Source organism: Silene latifolia, chromosome 1 (assembly GCF_048544455.1).
Source record: "Silene latifolia isolate original U9 population chromosome 1, ASM4854445v1, whole genome shotgun sequence".
Classification (NCBI taxonomy): domain Eukaryota; kingdom Viridiplantae; phylum Streptophyta; class Magnoliopsida; order Caryophyllales; family Caryophyllaceae; genus Silene; species Silene latifolia.
Genome location: NC_133526.1, coordinates 65,989,358 through 66,009,000, shown reverse-complemented (window position 1 = coordinate 66,009,000; position 19,643 = coordinate 65,989,358). Strand labels below are relative to the sequence as shown.

Below are 19,643 nucleotides of genomic sequence, written 5' to 3'. Positions count from 1 at the left end.
AAAAATTGTGGGTTTTGGGTGCGGTGGTGTGTATCCGCATGTCTAGGTCTGCGCAGATTTTAGGCTAGGGTTGTGTTGTGTCTTGGCCATGTTTTATTCATATTAACCGCTGAGCGAAGATACCGGTTCGATTACCTTCCCTACCTCGTGGTATAGACTCGAGTTACAGAGTGACTATTGACCGTACTAAGAACTTATGCCTGTCTTTGATATATTGCCCTTTCTTGTATGGTGATTTTATGAATTGTAATAGGTGAGATGTAAGCCGGTTACAATTGATAAAGTTTGGATTACTGCTTGTTATATGTTTCACATGATAGTTTAATTTGGTCAGTTTGGTATTCATAGGTTAGAATACTTGTTAATTAAATTGTTTATCACATTATTTACATGTTACACTTCATGTTACATTAAATATGACGTTTCGTGGCTAGGAGGACTCGAAGTTACTCCCCACTGAATTGTGGCTTTCGTGTTTGTATAAAATGCGATTAACAGGTACTTGATGCTTAGTTGGGGTTCATGGACGAGCTAGTGAGCAAAAGATCCTTGGACCTAGTTTTGGCTATTTTTATAGTAAACCTTTAGACTTTTGGTTTTGTATATATTTTGAAGGGACATATGTCTCCCTCTTTGATTTTGGTTTGTATCATTATATTTTCTTATCGTTAGCTATGGCATGTAAATTAGTTTATTAGCTTTTGCAGGTTTTTGGCACTCTTAAGTTGGAGATGTTTGTGAATGGTTTAGGAAAATTTTAAAAAATTACAGGTTTTGTCTAGTTGAACCAATTACCAAACATATCCTGTCAGTTTTTCTGTAGATTTTACGCCTTTATCTTTTGCCAAAATTGGGGGTGTCACACCACCTCTAGCAACATGTTGATTAATGATGTGCAACACATCACTTTGAAGATCTTTCTTCGTGCCTTGACTTGTTTACTCTATGACGGGAGATATGTGAGTAAGCTTAACTCACATGAGCTGATGTTACTTTCTGCCTACCTTAACCCCACCCGAGCTCAGAGAGTCTCTTTCAGTGCCCCGGCGATAGTATGTGCTAGCCTAGCTTTGATGGCCTTATCTGACACCCGTTTCTTGAGTTGCAGTGCCATTGCCACACGGTTGGCGGAGTGGTTGACCACCTTTGAGGCCTTCTCGACCTATACACCTTTGACCCCGTCAGTGCCTACCCTGGACCGTGAGTACTTTCTCGACCAAAATTGGTTAAGGACTTTGGAGGGTGGTGTGTGACACCCTTAAATCTAGCCTTAAATATATACGTAAATTCTACAGAAAAACTGGTAGGATATGTTTGTAAATGGTTCAACTAGTCCAAAAACCTGCAATTTCAAAAAATTTTCTAACTAAACCATTCACAACCAATTCCAACTCAAGAAGAGTGTCAAAAACCCTGCAACAACTGATGAACTAATTTACATATATAACTAAAGACGCGGAAATATAAGGATACAAACCAATAATAGAAAGGGAGACATATGTCCCTTCAAATTATATACAAACCAAAAGTATAAAAGGTTTACTAATAGAATAGCCAAAACTAGGTCCAAGGTTCCTTGCTCACTAGCCGTCTGTGACCCCAAACAAAGCATCAACCACCTGTCAATCGCATTTTATACAAACACGAAAGCCACAATTCAGTGGGGAGTAACTTCGAGTCCTCCCAGCCACGAATCGTCAAAATTTATGTAACATGTAATAAAACATGTAAACAAGATGATAAAGAATTCAATTATCAATTATTCTAACATATGAGCCCTAAACTGACCAAACTAAACTAACATGTGAAACATTTAACAAATTGTAATCCAAACTCTATCAACCATAGCCGGCTTGCATCTCACCTTCTATGATTCATAGAATCATCAAACAAGAAAGGGCAATATATCAAAGACAGGCATAAGTTCTTAGTACGGTCAATAGTCACTTTGTAACTCAAGTCTATACCACGAGGTAGGGAAGGTAATCGAACCGGTATCTTGGCTCAGCGGTTACTATTAAGAAAACATGGCCAAGAGACAACACAACCCTAGCCTAAAATCACTTGGAGACCTAGACATGCGGATACACACCATCGCACCCAAGACTCACAACTTTTTTTAAAACAAAGTGAAGTGAGTACCCTAAGGACACCACCGAAGGGTCGGCTAGTACTTAAGTCGACCCCATACTATCAAAATTAGTACCGAGGTCATGCCCCAACTTGGATAAACATCCACTAGTCAGAACACAAAGGCTATCAAGCGGTGAACATATACTCGTCGGGAGACTATAAAGACCTATCTATGATGAAGGCCGAAATACACACCTAGGACCTAGTCACAGCTAGTCCCAGCTTGAATATTTTAGCCCACACCACCCAAGACTCACCACACAAGTCAAGTAAGACACCCACTTAACCTTAAGAGGGCAAAAAGTCCTACTTACCAACATAAATTCTAACATTCTATCATGTGAAAGCTATATAAATGTCTAATTACAAAGATACAATCCCAACAGTTCCTCAATAAGAATTCAATACTAATTTCCAATCCTAGCAATTATAACAATATAAAAGGCTTTAGGGGAAACTAGGGCCATTACTACAAAATAAGAAGCTATTTAAATTCAACTAACTAAATAAGAAACTATTTAAATTCAACTAATTAAACATGTGAAATAGAGATATAATAAATGGCCTAAAACAAGAAAAAGGCCGATTATCTAATTCATTCAACCGAATTTTTACCCGCAACCCTGACCTGACGGCAGTGCGGGTCAAATTGCGGTGACCAATCACTCAATTAATCGACATCGCATCGTCAAAGGGACTAAGGCTCGGTTTTCAAGACAATCAACAAAACATTTCAATTATAGCTATAAAATTCATTATGAGCCTATTAATTACCATTTCATTTTGTAAATTATCCTAACATAATTTTTCTACCATTAGCATAACTTTTAGCTACTTTTATGATTCTCTTAACAAATTTAACCATGTATACTCATTCTAATTATATCCATGATGAACTTAAAATGACGAACAAAGCATGGAAAACAGCGAAACAAGCAACGGACCGACCCGGGCCAACCCCAAGACCGGCCGGGCTGCCGTGACTGACTTTGCCATTTCTCTTGCTGCACGCATTGCCGCACCATTTCTTTCTTTTTTTTTTCATTTTTATACATTATAAGACCGTCTGAAAATTAATTAATCGTCCCCAATTCAACTTTGATAATTTAAACTACCAAAAGGCACAAATTAAGCTTGCATGCAACTAAATTTAACATGTGAAAATTACTACTCAAATTAAAATTCACCAAACATATAAAAATCAAAAACATGTGACGATAATTCGTCGAGTAGCTCGAAATATGTTACCTTAAGCTAGAAAATGAGCAATTAGTCCTCAAAATCGAAACCCTAACCACAACTAACCGCTATCCTCTACAATATACGAGTCCCCGAACTCGTCTTCCAATCCTTCACCTAATTAAACAATAAAAACACAAAAATTAAGCACAAAACCGAAATCACCGAAATTTGGTCTTAAAAGAACTTAATGAAAATTGAAATTAGAACATACTAAGTCGTAGATCGTGGCGAGGGGATTCCGGAAAGGTAAATTATGCGAAAAACGGACAAGAAACGAAGATTTTATGACGATTTTGAGCTTGAATGTGTATGAAAATGGGGTTTTGGTGTTTTAAGAGGATGAACACCAAAAATTTCAGAAAAATAAAAGGAAAGGGGAGGGGCTGTCACGCGTGAGAGAAGAAAGGAGGAAAAAGTACGTGCGGAATTTTTAGTCGGGATTTTTAACGAGTCGGTTTTGACTCGTTTCAATAATAATTAAATCCGTAAGTCAAACGCAAATTCCGTCAAGTCCAAAGTCTTTAAACACGAGATTACAATAAAATTGAGTATTCACACGACCCATTTCCAAATTCGTTTACCCAACGTTCAAACGAATTGTCATTTTCCCCCCGATACGCCCTTATTTCGAAACAAGAGATTTTACACGGTTTAAACTATTTTTAAACATTTCAAAACTATCAAAATAAATACTTTTCTTCAAAATATAATAAAATTATATTTCTTTAAATTATTTTTACTTTAAATACTTAATTATCACTTTTATTTTGATTAATAAATTATTTCTGAAATATATTAACGGTCCGAAATTTACGGGCCGTTACAATCACCCCTCCTTTTAAAAAGTTTCATCCTCGAAACTTAGAAGGAGAAATTATAGTTATAAGAAAATATAGGTATCTTTTCAATGAAACGGTGATACTCTTGTTGATCAGACAAGAACATCCATATTCATATCAAGATATAAAAATATTTCTACACCAATAAATGAGAAAACCCATTATTGGGACGTCTCCAACAACGAGATTTAACATTCACTAATGTTAAAACCATTGAAAATCATAAAAGCCTTTTCAACCTTTTAGTTTAAAATTCTATAGTAAGAATACTATCTTTACTAAATATGATTATACAAGGCTTAGAAACTCGGAACAAAAGTAAGAAAAAGGAATACCTTACGGAAATAAATCAAAATTTTATTTTCAAATCCTTAAAAATAGGTTAGGTTTGCAGAAGTGACATAAACTTTCAAGAATGAATCGAAACTGGTAGCTTGAAATATTTAGAAATTCCCCGAAGTGAAAAGTAACTTAGACCTCATAGGAGCAGGTATGCTAAAAGGATTCAAGCTTAACTAATCAAAAAAACTATGATGAATTTTATGGGGTAAGAATTGAAGTCATAATTACAAGGATGTCAAAGATAGAGTTTCATAGGTTACCAACATCAAACTTACGAGAGGAGTATGATGATGTAAGGAAGAGAGATATGAGCGGTAACGCTCATGATCAAGGAAGAAGGGAGATTAGACACCAAGGAAACGCCAGACACTCATATCTCCAATAACAACATCACTCCCAAGAGTCTCCTCAATCGCTTATGTTACTTCTTCCTAACATATTCCCTGGAACAAGATATTTCACTATAAGTGTGATCTCAACGCTCCAAATTCTCAAACATCCCGAAACGACTTTCACAAGCCTAAGGTCAAGACTTCCAACAAAGCTGTATTTGTATCCCACTAGTGTCAACTATGGGTTCCTCAAAAACTAAACCTTCAATCAAGAGTCCCAATACCATGCTCTAAACTCCAAGAGAAGGTTCCTAAAAAATTCCACAAGGTTCTCATTTCAAAACAAGGTAGTAACATACCAACCTCAAATTATGGAAAAATCAATAGGATCTCAAGTTTCTCTATCCTTTTACTTATTAAGGATTCTCAAAAGCAGAACTACACCCAGCTCCAACATTGTCTCATCATCTCAAGCACTCAATGCGACCTCAAGGTCTATAAAACTATAGGATTAACAAATTCTTCTCAACACTAAGTCTCTCAAAACTCAAGAACTCTCAAGAGTCAACTAGAATGCCAAATCACATCACCAAACCATTCTGGTCATCAACATCCCCAAGGAGTATTCTTTCAAATTTGATATCCTAAACTTACTTACCATCAAATTCTCAAGGTACAAGGTCATAATTGTAACAACACTTTATCACCTCAGAGTTCCTAAAACCATAAATTGAAATTAGGTTCCTTAGCCTAACAATTGGTGTCATCCATACCATTACCCTTTCTAGTTACCAAAACAAGTGCTAAGACTTCCCAACAAAGTAGCTTACTCTCACTCTCATAACATACTTCAAGTAGTAATCAATATCACCCTCTAAAACCAACAAATAATCCCACATTTAACATTTCCCACATGATAACATATACACTATCAAACCCTCATATTCAAAATGATTATGGAAGCCCAACCCAAACTCGGCTACTTAGTCAAACCTATATCCTCAAATCATATCTTACAAACTCTGTAAACATGGTCAACAGGGTACCAACTATACTAAGGAGGTAAGGAGTGATAACGGAATAGAGTATGTGATAGAAACATTTCGAAGGGTGCATGCATCGACAAGTTAGGAAACTAAGGAGTCAGACCGTAAAGACAACGGTTGACAAAAATAAGAGGTATTCGAGTTAAGAAGATATCTCGGAAAAGAAGAAGATACGTAAAATTTAGCATAAAGACAAGGTTCAACGATCGTTAATGAGAAGGAAAGGAGAATAGAAGCGGCACAATGAAAGGGTTACCGCTTACTAAACACTCATCAAAGCTTATGATCGATATGATAAGGTTACTTCACTAAGGTGCTCAACAAAGCCCTAAATGTCTACTACATCGTAGGACTAACAAGGATTCCACAATGGTAAGTATTCCTCAACTCAATTGATTCTAAGAGCCAAAATCAATTCACCACACAAATTCATTTGTTACCATCCATGTCCCAAAGTATCTCCTTTACAATTCTCGTCATTGAACTTCACTTACTATGTCATCTCCAAGTACCCTGGCTTGTTTACTCCATCATCTCACCACTTAATACTTCTAGTTTCCGATACCATAAATTGGAATCACATCCTTGAACTCACGAACTATATCGAACAATATTCCACCAAAATTCCCAAATTCAGATATGTTTTATAAGGTCAACAAGGGCTACTCTATACTAGATTTGGTCAACTTAAAAGGTTTAATAAACTAACTAATTCCGAAGTACAATACCAATCCAATAATCAACATCAATGTCCTATTGTATTCCTTTCAAGGCCCACAAGGATTAGGGCTAACTATCATACCTTTAATTCTCCACAAGAAATATCGAGACTCTCAAATGGAGTAGCTTAGGTTCATTCCATCCTATGTTCTAAGTTAGTACCCATCTTTGAATCATCTATAACAAACAAGCTCTCTATAGACATAAATCCCACGGTATTTTCTCAACTCACTAAACTCTCACATTAAGCACAACTAACAAGATTAACCAAAGGATCCCAAGTTATATTCTCCTATACCACTCAAACCTTAACCAATCAATTTCTCAACTCGTTTTCACGCCCTCCAAAGTTACATTCTCTCAAAGCGGGTTCTCTTGGACAAGGGAACTATCCTGCGGTATAAAAGGAACGTGTCCACATGGACTTTATTATAAGAAGAAGACGAACCTAAGATGAAACGGGAGAAAGAATTGAAAGGTAGTTACCTAGGCGAGATAAGAGGAATTTGAAAGACGAATGACCAACGAAAATGGAAGATTAAGGTAAGATACACTGAATACGAAAAGAAATATCAAGAAAGTGGAAGCATTCTACATTTGGCATAATCAACCTTTAGTGACACCAAAACTAATAACTAACAATCAACAAACCTAACAATTAGCAATCACAAACAGACTACCACATAAAATCTTAATTCTACCCATCCTACCCTTCTCTCAAGTTTATTATTTTAAGGTCAAGTGATTTCTAAGTGGGGTGCACAAACGTGCATCGGGAGCAATAGGCTCTGATACCAACTGTGACACCCTTAAATCTAGCCTTAAATATATACGTAAATTCTACAGAAAAACTGGTAGGATATGTTTGTAAATGGTTCAACTAGTCCAAAAACCTGCAATTTCAAAAAATTTTCTAACTAAACCATTCACAACCAATTTCAACTCAAGAAGAGTGTCAAAAACCCTGCAACAACTGATGAACTAATTTACATATATAACTAAAGACGCGGAAATATAAGGATACAAACCAATAATAGAAAGGGAGACATATGTCCCTTCAAATTATATACAAACCAAAAGTATAAAAGGTTTACTAATAGAATAGCCAAAACTAGGTCCAAGGTTCCTTGCTCACTAGCCGTCTGTGACCCCAAACAAAGCATCAACCACCTGTCAATCGCATTTTATACAAACACGAAAGCCACAATTCAGTGGGGAGTAACTTCGAGTCCTCCCAGCCACGAATCGTCAAAATTTATGTAACATGTAATAAAACATGTAAACAAGATGATAAAGAATTCAATTATCAATTATTCTAACATATGAGCCCTAAACCGACCAACTAAACTAACATGTGAAACATTTAACAAATTGTAATCCAAACTCTATCAACCATAGCCGGCTTGCATCTCACCTTCTACGATTCATAGAATCATCAAACAAGAAAGGGCAATATATCAAAGACAGGCATAAGTTCTTAGTACGGTCAATAGTCACTTTGTAACTCAAGTCTATACCACGAGGTAGGGAAGGTAATCGAACCGGTATCTTGGCTCAGCGGTTACTATTAAGAAAACATGGCCAAGAGACAACACAACCCTAGCCTAAAAATCTTGAGACCTAGACATGCGGATACACACCACCGCACCCAAGACTCACAACTTTTTTTAAAACAAAGTGAAGTGAGTACCCTAAGGACACCACCGAAGGGTTGGCTAGTACTTAAGCTGACCCCATACTATCAAAATTAGTACCTGAGGTCATGCCCCAACTTGGATAAACATCCACTAGTCAGGAACACAAAGGCTATCAAGCAGTGAACATATACTCGTCAGAGACTATAAAGACCTATCTATGATGAAGGCCGAAATACACACCTAGGACCTAGTCACAGCTAGTCCCAGCTTGAATATTTTAGCCCACACCACCCAAGACTCACCACACAAGTCAAGTAAGACACCCACTTAACCTTAAGAGGACAAAAAGTCCTACTTACCATCATAAATTCTAACATTCTATCATGTGAAAGCTATATAAATGTCTAATTACAGCATACAATCCCAACAGTTCCTCAATAAGAATTCAATACTAATTTCCAATCCTAGCAATTATAACAATATAAAAGGCTTTAGGGGAAACTAGGGCCATTACTACAAAATAAGAAGCTATTTAAATTCAACTAACTAAATAAGAAACTATTTAAATTCAACTAATTAAACATGTGAAATAGAGATATAATAAATGGCCTAAAACAAGAAAAAGGCCGATTATCTAATTCATTCAACCGAATTTTTACCCGCAACCCCAGCCTGCGGCAGTGCGGGTCAAATTGCGGGACCAATCACTCAATTAATCGACATCGCATCGGTCAAAGGGACTAAGGCTCAGTTTTCGGCACAATCAACAAAACATTTCAATTATAGCTATAAAATTCATTATGAGCCTATTAATTACCATTTCATTTTGTAAATTATCCTAACATAATTTTTCTACCATTAGCATAACTTTTAGCTACTTTTATGATTCTCTTAACAAATTTAACCATGTATACTCATTCTAATTATATCCATGATGAACTTAAAATGACGAACAAAGCATGGAAAACCGCGAAACAAGCAACGGACCCACCCGGGCCAACCCCAAGACCGGCCGGGGCTGCCGTGGGCCGCCGGCTGCTGCGGCCGCCGCCGCACCATTTCTTCTCTTTTTTTCATTTTTATACATTATAAGACCGTCTGAAAATTAATTAATCGTCCCCAATTCAACTTTGATAATTTAAACTACCAAAAGGCACAAATTAAGCTTGCATGCAACTAAATTTAACATGTGAAAATTACTACTCAAATTAAAATTCACCAAACATATAAAAATCAAAAACATGTGACGATAATTCGTCGAGTAGCTCGAAATATGTTACCTTAAGCTAGAAAATGAGCAATTAGTCCTCAAAATCGAAACCCTAACCACAACTAACCGCTATCCTCTACAATATACGAGTCCCCGAACTCGTCTTCCAATCCTTCACCTAATTAAACAATAAAAACACAAAAATTAAGCACAAAACCGAAATCACCGAAATTTGTTCTTAAAAGAACTTAATGAAAATTGAAATTAGAACATACTAAGTCGTAGATCGTGGCGAGGGGATTCCGGAAAGGTAAATTATGCGAAAAACGGACAAGAAACGAAGATTTTATGACGATTTTGAGCTTGAATGTGTATGAAAATGGGGTTTTGGTGTTTTAAGAGGATGAACACCAAAAATTTCAGAAAAATAAAAGGAAAGGGGAGGGGCTGTCACGCGTGAGAGAAGAAAGGAGGAAAAAGTACGTGCGGAATTTTTAGTCGGGATTTTTAACGAGTCGGTTTTGACTCGTTTCAATAATAATTAAATCCGTAAGTCAAACGCAAATTCCGTCAAGTCCAAAGTCTTTAAACACGAGATTACAATAAAATTGAGTATTCACACGACCCATTTCCAAATTCGTTTACCCAACGTTCAAACGAATTGTCATTTTCCCCCCGATACGCCCTTATTTCGAAACAAGAGATTTTACACGGTTTAAACTATTTTTAAACATTTCAAAACTATCAAAATAAATACTTTTCTTCAAAATATAATAAAATTATATTTCTTTAAATTATTTTTACTTTAAATACTTAATTATCACTTTTATTTTGATTAATAAATTATTTCTGAAATATATTAACGGTCCGAAATTTACGGGGCGTTACATGGTGGGTTAGCCTAGAGAGTTTGGGGCCTGAGTTGGATGAGGGTACCTGCCCAGAGCACCTTCCCGTGACCGAGCCTTTACCGGCGGCAGTGGTGGCAGCAGACTCTGATGATGAGGAGGAGGCCCCTGCTCGGCAGTTTTACCTCATTGATGCCGATATTATGGAGTGATGCCTGAGCCGACGAAGAGGGATCAGACCAGACCCGAGGATAGACAGCCTAGAGTAGGGAGAGGACCGTGATGGATGAAGGAGAGGATGGTTGAGACCCAGCCAGAGGAGCATGTGCCTCCACGGCATCAGTTTCCCAGCTATCCTTTCTTCTTCAGTCCTAAGATGAGGGTGAGTGAGCTCACGGAGCGAGTGTCTGCCACCTTGACACTCTGGAACCTCCATGAGATAGCTTATGTTCAGGGCATCGGGACCGAGGCAGCTCAGCCGGTGTGGTGGAGAGGTGTGGGAGACGGTAGCGGGGTCTTCCATTTCTTTGGCGTGGAGCGGTCTACTTGGGGAGAGCCTACGAGTTACCCTTACGGTTGCTTGGCACCATGGCAAGTGGGAGCCGATTCTGGCACTGGTGATGTCACAGGTGCGGGTACAGCTGGAGCGGGCACGTCCGGAGGCGGTGGTGGAGATGAGATGATGGATGAGCAGACCTTGGAGTGATAATGCTCCTTTTATTTCTATCTTGTTTGCATGGATTTGTAGTTGTTGGCACTTGTTTTGGTTGATTCATTTGTTTTACTTTGGGTTGTATTTTGGCCATATGGCCGTATTTTGGTTGTTTTTAGGACTCGTTATGCAGGTGATTGATGTCGGAGTTGACATTCCGACTTATATATATATTTCCTTGGTTTGGTTTTGATCGTGTGGAGGATTTAGACCTGTGGCTACTCGATCGAGTGCCCCTCACTCGATCGAGTATCTGCAGGGGTGATTTAAAAGTGCATTCTGATCTCGATGTACTCGATCGAGTAACTGATGAACTCCATCGAGTAACGTCAGCTCGATCGAGTAACTCACAAGCTCGATCGAGTGCCCCTGTAGACTGGTAATTTCGTTTTTAAATTTGTTTGTATCTTCGCATTGGTGGTTCTCGTGATGATGTTTCCTGTTTTGGGGTGTCTTATATCTTTGTCCCGTCTCGACGGTGGTTATACAGTTGTCAGTATTTCTATGGTTTATACAATTTAGGTGTTGTTTATATAATTTCACATGCTAAATCAAATTATCTCAAGTAATATAGTGTGTGGTGGTTATGTTGCTTGTTGCATATGTTGTATGGTCAGATAAGATATTATTTTATGTAATGTATGCCGGAATATGTAACCGTGTAGTTCACTATGCTGATGGTTCTTACCAATGAATCATAGTTACGTAATGTCACGTGTCTTGGTCATCGTGAGTCTCAATGTATAGTATGATTTGATCGTAATATCAATGAGGAATAATAATTTATCGACTTATGTAATAGTTAAAGTTGTTTTGATGGTGAACTTCAGGGACGAAGTTCCTTTTAAGAGGGGAAGAGTAATGTCGCATGGAAAATGACGTACTTACGGCAATTTTATAGTATTTTTATGAAATTTTGTAGTATTTTAAATGGTTGTTTGGGTAATTTCGTAGTGGTTATTGTACAATTGAGTAGTAGTTTGCTTGTTGAATAAATTGACATGTTGTTGTATCTTGTTTTCAAGTAATTGTTCACTATATTGTCATGAAATTGAATGTAGTGGTTAAATAATAGAATTATTGTTGCACGATTGAGTAATAGAGTTAAGTTAAAATAATTGATATGAATGAGTGGAATTAATGATATGTTGTTGTGTATCAGTAATAGAATTGTTGCTTCTAGGTGTTTTGTAACTGATGGTTGTTGACAAGTAATTGATGGAGGAATCGAATGATAGTTGTATTGGTTTACATTTGAGTAATAACATGAGATGAGTGCAAGTAATAGTCGAGTTGGTTGTCTTTGTGTACAATGTGTATTTGGTGATTCAATAGGAAGTTGGTGATTTGATAGGAAGTCGTGTTGTGTAATATGTGCTAAGGTAGATGATGATGATGGTTGGTGAACATTCATAGCGGGGTGGTTCTAAACGGTTGTGTTGACTTGTGTCGGATGAACAGTGGTGGTTGCCTTGGTTCCTTTGACCTTGTGTCGTGGAGGGGAGGATGAGTCGAAATTCGGGGACGAAGTTCATTTTAAGGGGAGAAGACTGTAATACCCGACCTTTTAGGGACCCGTTGACCGACGTTGACTGACCTTAGACACCTCCCTTGGCCTTCGGAAACCTTAAGAGTGATGACTTGTGACGATGTGGGTCTTGGGATGTGTGTTACTCGATCTAGCTGAGGCTACTCGATCGAGTAGCTTGGGAGCTCGATCGAGTAGATGCCACTCGATCGAGTAAGTTCGTCACTCGATCGAGTAACGGGTTTGCAGCGGGAAATTATAAATCGTAAATCGTGAAACCCAAATAATTTCTCTACCTTTCTTACTAAACCTAAATGTCGTCATTCCACCTCTCCTTCACCATGGTTCACCTCCTTGAGGTCTTGGTGAGTGTCTACAACTTAGGAAGGGGATGCTTGTGTCGGGTAGCGGTCTTGACGCCGGATTGCTTTGTGTAGGTATGTTTTCATCATCATCGTCTCCTTTGATTTCAGTTATGGTTATGGTAGTAGTAATAGGTGGTTATGATGGTTGTTATAGGTGGTTTTGCAGGTTAATTGTTATCTTGTGATCGGACGCGGAATCGCTGCGGTTTGCTAAAGGTATGTTCGCTTACTCAGTACTGTTGATTGTCTAGAGAGTCTTTCGTTGGTATATAATTGGATTGGTGTCACTGTGATGGTTGGTTGTGATAGTTGTTTAACATTGTGTTAAAATGGATGCCGGTGATTGTTGTTTGTACAACTGGTTGTGATTGTCGTGTGTGGTTCTTAAGGTGCGTCCTCGGCTGAGTGGAGTCAATTGCGGGAGTGTCTTCACGCCCTTGATTCGTCTTCTGTGGAACCCGCCATAGAAGGGATGTACACATTAAGGAACATGGGTTTATCGGTCGGATAGATGAGCGGGGCTTAGATGGGAACGACTGCGGTCCCCCACTGGCAGGACTGGACCTTCGGGCAGTCAGAGGTGTGTGGTTGGTTGGAGGAGGTGTTGCATGTGTGTTGTTGTAGTTATGTTGTGTCTGTTTTTGTATCTGTTATCTCAGATACTAACCTTGTGTAGTGTTGTTATGTTGTCTCTTTATTTTGTGTCTGCCGTGAACCATTATGGTGAGCAGTCAGTCTTAGCAGCTTGATGTTTGGATCATAGCTGGGTGCTTGGAGGGACGAGTCTACCACGAGTCATGGAAGAGATAGTTCCACGTAGTTGATAGTAGTCTTGAGTTGTACCTTTTTATCATCTGTTGGTTTAAATCACTTGTAATGTAACATAAACGTTCTTTTATCGACATTTGATTATTACTGTCTTCGGGCAACCGAGATGGTAACGCCCTTATCTGCTAGGGGAGGTCTTGTTAAGGCTCCTTGGTAGATGGGGGTGTTACAGGTCTACTTTGGTCTATCTTGTATTAATTGCACGAATGAGCCGGAAGGAGCATAATCGAGCCTAAACTTGTCCCGTTTTCATGCATTTTGGATAAAGAAGAATCGGACCCCGGATATTGTTGACTAACGATGCGTGAACTGGTCTCGGAAGATGTTTTGAGTTGATCTACACTGATACAATGCTGTTATGCGCGATCGACTAAGATTGGTTGTCAAAACCGGTCGATCGAGTAACTATGATTTTGAAGACCTTCGATCGAATGCTTTAATATGCTCGATCGAGAGGGGTGCTTTATGTGTTCCTCGATCGAGTATTCATTGTACTCGATCGAGATGTTTGCCATCTATTGTCCTCGATCGAGTAGTTTGATTCTACTTGATCAAGAGGTTTAATCTATTACGCAATCTTTTAGCGTCTTTCGGATATTTTAATTTGTAACTTAGTATAAATAAGGTGAAGGGGGAACGACGGCAGGGGCTCTCTCATCTTCTCTCTTAGCACTTTAATCTTTAGACCCAAAAAATACTCCATTACTTGGAACTGCTCTGTAATCGGTATTCTCGTTCTTTAATTCATTAATTAATTATTGCAATCTATTTCTTGTTTTCATCTCTTTTCTTTGATTGCTCTTTCTCTTATCTCTTTACGAATTAGTCATAATGTTTAATTTATTTGTTGCGCTTGTCATTATTTCCTCAATATCCATTATGCATAGCTAATCCCTTCATGCTAGGACATAGAGGAGCCATGGTAATTAGGGAGGTTATGAATAGGTGATTAGGGTTTAGTATAAATTGGGTATGTGTTGTTAATCATTGATTTAATAGCGTTAAGTTGCTTGAGTCGACGCATTTAACTAATTGATTTGGTACATCTTGACCTAGATCGAGAGATTTGAAGGAGTAAGACTTGCAATGAACATTAGGGCATTCTAATGAGGGTGAAAGCTAAGTTAGCAATGTTTTAGGGCGAATAGCGGACCGAGAGGACCTTTTCACTACCCTGCAGACCGAGTTTATGCTGTCCTATGACCCTAGATTGGACTCCTAGAAAACCATGGTTAACCGACTTTCCTAGCTATTTCTCTCTATTTGTCAATTTCCTTAAAGTTTAGTCCTTGTTCCCTCTCTGCTCTCTTCCCTTATATCTTCGTAGTTTAGAACCAAAATAATCAAAACCCCAAGAAACTGTTACTTAGACAGACTTAGTTGGCAAACAAAATTCCCATCTCCCTGTGGATTCGATACCTGACTGCCTCTACTACATTTTATAGAGACCGGTTGGTTTTTTTTTTATAGGGTTGCGACAGCCGTGTCAATCGTGAGTTATGATTATGGAGATAAGCGCAAGTATAGAGGAGTATGTTGCCTTGTGGTACTGTGGAATAGTTGGAGTATTAGTTATGCTAAGGATTTTGTGGTATAGGTTAGGTGGTGTGCCGAATGATTTGAGGTATGAGAACTGTTAGAGAAAGAGAGCCCTGTATATAGGTATGGTTGTAGGTGTTGAGGTTATAAGCGGTTATCGTTGACATGCGGTGGTGATGAGGATAATGAGAATATAAAGCTAAAGATCTAGTATTAGTGGGTTACGAGGACGTATCTTTTATCTTAAGAGGAGTAGGATGCGACAAGGTGAGTTTGAGGGTCGTACATGTTGCAGTATATTTGGAAGTTTGAGTCTTGGTGGAGAATAAAGGATGGATTTGTATTGTGGTTGATATTATTAAAGGTCATGGTAGTGCTTATAGTAGTATAATGTTCATGGGTGTGAGTAAACTTCGATAGTGTTGATAGTTTGGGTGATGATGTTTATGAGTATGAGTAAACTTCGAGGACGAAGTTCATTTTAAGGGTGGTAGAATGTAACATCCCGTTTGGTGGTTGATCTTGCTTGGTGGATTATCTTGATATTGGATTTGCTAGTAAATAATAAGTTAGTGAGACGGAGCCATGTGTGGCGTTTGTGGATGGTATTCAGTAGTGTATGGAGTTAGTGTCGAGAGGCTATAATATAGTTGATACGATATCATGAGCCATGTTGTGGAGGTATGCATAGTTGGTGCGTGGAGTTAGTGTTAGGAGTTCATGTTTTATAGGTTGGGTACTCTATCGAGTAAGGATTACTATGTCGATTAAGTTCATTTTTAAGGAGGGAAGACTGTAATACTACGGTTTTATGAGCTGTTGGGTACTCTATCGAGTAAGGATTACTCTGTCGATTAAGTTAGTTTTGCGTTTTGGACAGTGTTCTGCCTAGTGGGTACTCAATCGAGTAGGGGCTACTCGATCGAGTACCTCAGTTATTCGTTTGAGTACGCTGGTTCTTACGGATTTTTGGCCGGGTTTTGATAGTAACGCGAGAATGATATGTAAAGCACTTTGATCAGTTTCTTTTACCTTTATTTTATTATAAACATTTTACAAAGAGAAAACAAAACTACGTTGCATTCTTCTCTCACATTTCTATCAAATCCAAGCGGTTGAGTCGTCGGATTGCAGAGTTCTTTACACCTTTGAGATCATCGTATTGTGGGTAAGATCCTAGTATAGTTTTTATGTTTATTCGTTAGTTTTGGTTAAACCCTAATTGGGTAATTTTGGGGTTTTTGGGAGTATGATTGATTATGGGTTGTGATTGTATGATTATATGTTGATAGGAGGTGATTTCGTAGAGGAGCCCTTTTGATCTGCTGATTGTGTCGAATTGTGGTGATTGCATTCCATGTAGGGTTTCCTACTCAATTATTGTATACATGACTATGAGATGGTTGTTGGTTGTTGGATTTGGTTGTTGGCATTTGATTATATCGTAATTGATTTGGTATTGTTGATATTGTAATTGGTTGTTGTTGTTTGTCTGTGGTTCGCGAGGTGCGCCCTCGGCTGAGTGAAGTCACTTGCGGGAGTGGCTTCACGCCCTTGATTCGCCCCTTGTGGAACCCGCCATAAGAGGGGATTTGCACATTAAGGAACATGGGTTTTCGCTCGGTAAAGATGAGCGGGGCTTAGGTGGGAACGGCTGCGGTCCTCCACCGGGCCGAGTGGATTCGGTTCATGATCGGTAATCTGGCAGGGCTAGACCTTCAGGCTAGTCAGATGATTGGTGATGTGACGGTGTTGGAGAATTGTGTCTGTGTATTGTTATTGTATTATCTTATATTGTGTATACAGTAACTGACCCCGTTTAATTCTTTTAAAAACTGTGGTGATCCATTCGGGGATGGTGATCAGTTATTGAGCAGGTACGATTTGGATGCACGAGGGTTAGCTGGGATGAGTCACCATGAGTCAGCTAGTAGTCTTCCGCTGTTATGTTGAGATACTTTAATTTATTTAGTTGGTTTGGTTTTTGAAACAGTTGTATCGTACTTTGCAGTTTTGGGTTTTGATGTAATCACTTAAACTGTTTATTTAAAGTACGTTCTTTGATGGTATATTTGATATACATTGCCTCGGGTAACCGAGATGGTATCACTCTCATGCATTAGGTGGTCTTGGTAAGGCACCTTGGTGTATGGGGGTGTTACACAATGGGTCTGAATTGAGTAACATGGGTGGGCATCTTACTCTTAGGGATAAGGGTATGAATGGTGGCATTTAAGTGCTTGAGTAGTTTACCAGTTTTAAACACATCTTGTATAGCAGCACACACCTCATCCCAATGATGCTCCAAGAGTCTTTATAACCTTGTGGTCAGGAATAGAGAAAATAGCTGCCTTTATCTCCTCATAATTAACAGGCCAGAGTAAGGTAGCAACATGATCAGCATTACATACAATGCCTGTCCTTATTATTTTTTTATTCACAGAGACTGTATTAATCTCAGTCCCCAAAAGCTGAATATAGTACTGTAAGAAAGCTTTCTGAATTTTTTGGGGATCATCATGTTCCAAACCATTAATATCTTTGATAGATATTACCTGATTCCTCAAAAATTTACTTTTAATAACACCATGAAAGTATTTAGAGTTGCAGTCTTCATCCTTGATCCAAGCTACTTTGGCCTTTTGCCTTGAGAAATGAGTACAAGCTTCTTGCAATTCTTTATATTCAGTAATAGCTTCTCTTTCTTTGCCACACCAGTATGTACCCCTTGGATTAAGAGCTAGCTGAGTCTGAATATACTCAAGATTCTTCAAGGCCATCATTGAACTATTCTCAATATCACATAAATATTCCTTATTATAATTCCTGAACTTGTTTTTCAGCTGCTTGAGCTTTGCAATAAGCAAAACATTTTTGTCCCCTTAACATAAATTGTAATACTCCGTATTTATGAGTCTTGGGGTACTCTATCGAGTAGGCCTTACTCTGTCGAGTAAGGGTAAGTTGCGAAATAAAATAGTTTCTGACCTGTTGGGTACTCGATCGAGTAGCTGGGGTACTCGATCGAGTAAGGGGGTACTCGATCGAGTACCTTGGGTACTCGATCGAGTGTCCGGTTTTACGGGGAATTTTCTCGGGTTTTGTTAATTATGCGATTAAGGTATTTAAGTTTCGTCGTCATTGTTTTAAATCACTTTTACAAAACCTAAAACCCTGTTTAAGAGAGAAAGCAACAAGTTCATCTTCTTAATCGCATTCTTAGCAATTCCCGGAGTTCAGACGGTCAGTTCTTGTCGTTGTTTATACCGTTGAGTTCCTTGCGTCGAGGGTAAGATCTATGTACCCTTTTTATTGTCTTTCCTTTGATTTGGTTAAACACTAATTTTGGGATTGGGGGTTTTTATGTTTTGTTATGGTTAGATTGTGATTATGTGATTATGTGATAGGAGAAGGATTTGTAAAGGAGAGGTTTTGAGACATTTTGCTAGATCGTCGATGATTGTGTTGCTTTCGGTAGGATTTCTACTCGTATTAGTCCCATAATGGGATATTGGTGATGTGCTGTAGCTAGTTGTTTGATGTGATGATTGTATTGTGTTTGTGGTTGTGATTGCTGTTGATGGTTCTCGAGATGCGTTCTCGGCTGAGTGGGGTCACTTGCGGGAATGACTTCACGCCCTAGTTTCGCCCTTCGTGGAACCCGCCACGGGAGGGGATGTGCACATTAATGGGACAGGGTTATCGCTCGGTATGATGAGCGGGGCTTAGGTGGGAACGGCTGCGGTCCCCCACTGGCAGGGCTGGTCTAGTGGACAGTCAGTGATTGAGATGATTGGAGTTGGGTTGGTTGTGTATGTGTAACAGTTAAGCTGTCTGTTTGTCTTATTGTGACATGTATGTTAATTGTGTGATTAGTACTGACCCCGTTTAAATGTTTTAAAAACTGTGGTGATCCATTCAGGGGTGGTGAGCAGTTGCTTGGCAGGTATATCTTGGATACGCGTGGGATCTAGCTGGGGATGGAGTCATCACATATCAGAGTCTTTAGTCTTCCGCTGTGTTTGTTAGAACAGTTCCTTTCAGTTGGTTTATAGTTTGAGAACGGTTGTATTTTGCTTACAGTTGGTTTTGTAATGTAATCACTTAAACTTATTCAATAAAGAATGTTTCTTCATTGTCTTATGATTATCATGCCTCGGGTAACCGAGATGGTGGCATCCTTATACCTGAGTGGTCCTGGTAAGACACTTGGAGTATGGGGGTGTTACAAATGGTATCAGAGAGACGATCCTGAAACCTGTAACCAATGAATTTAATGAATATAGGGAGTCAATTAAAATGAACCTGGGGTAAAGGTTGTA

General features: G+C 38.7%; 1 long non-coding RNA gene across 3 annotated transcripts; it reads right to left on the bottom strand.

The window, feature by feature from the left end:
• Positions 1-1,423: 1,423 nt before the first annotated feature.
• On the bottom strand, positions 1,424-9,942 carry LOC141591225 (uncharacterized). Of its 3 annotated transcripts, XR_012520799.1 has the most exons (4): positions 9,777-9,942; positions 9,572-9,679; positions 3,382-3,489; positions 1,424-1,619 (listed from the first exon to the last, which is right to left on the bottom strand). It is a non-coding gene; the product is annotated as an uncharacterized LOC141591225 (long non-coding RNA). The 3 variants fall into 3 exon arrangements; XR_012520774.1 differs by lacking the exons at positions 9,572-9,679; positions 9,777-9,942 and adding an exon at positions 3,587-3,752; XR_012520815.1 differs by lacking the exons at positions 1,424-1,619; positions 3,382-3,489 and adding an exon at positions 7,629-7,824.
• Between the last annotated feature and the right edge of the window lie 9,701 nt (positions 9,943-19,643).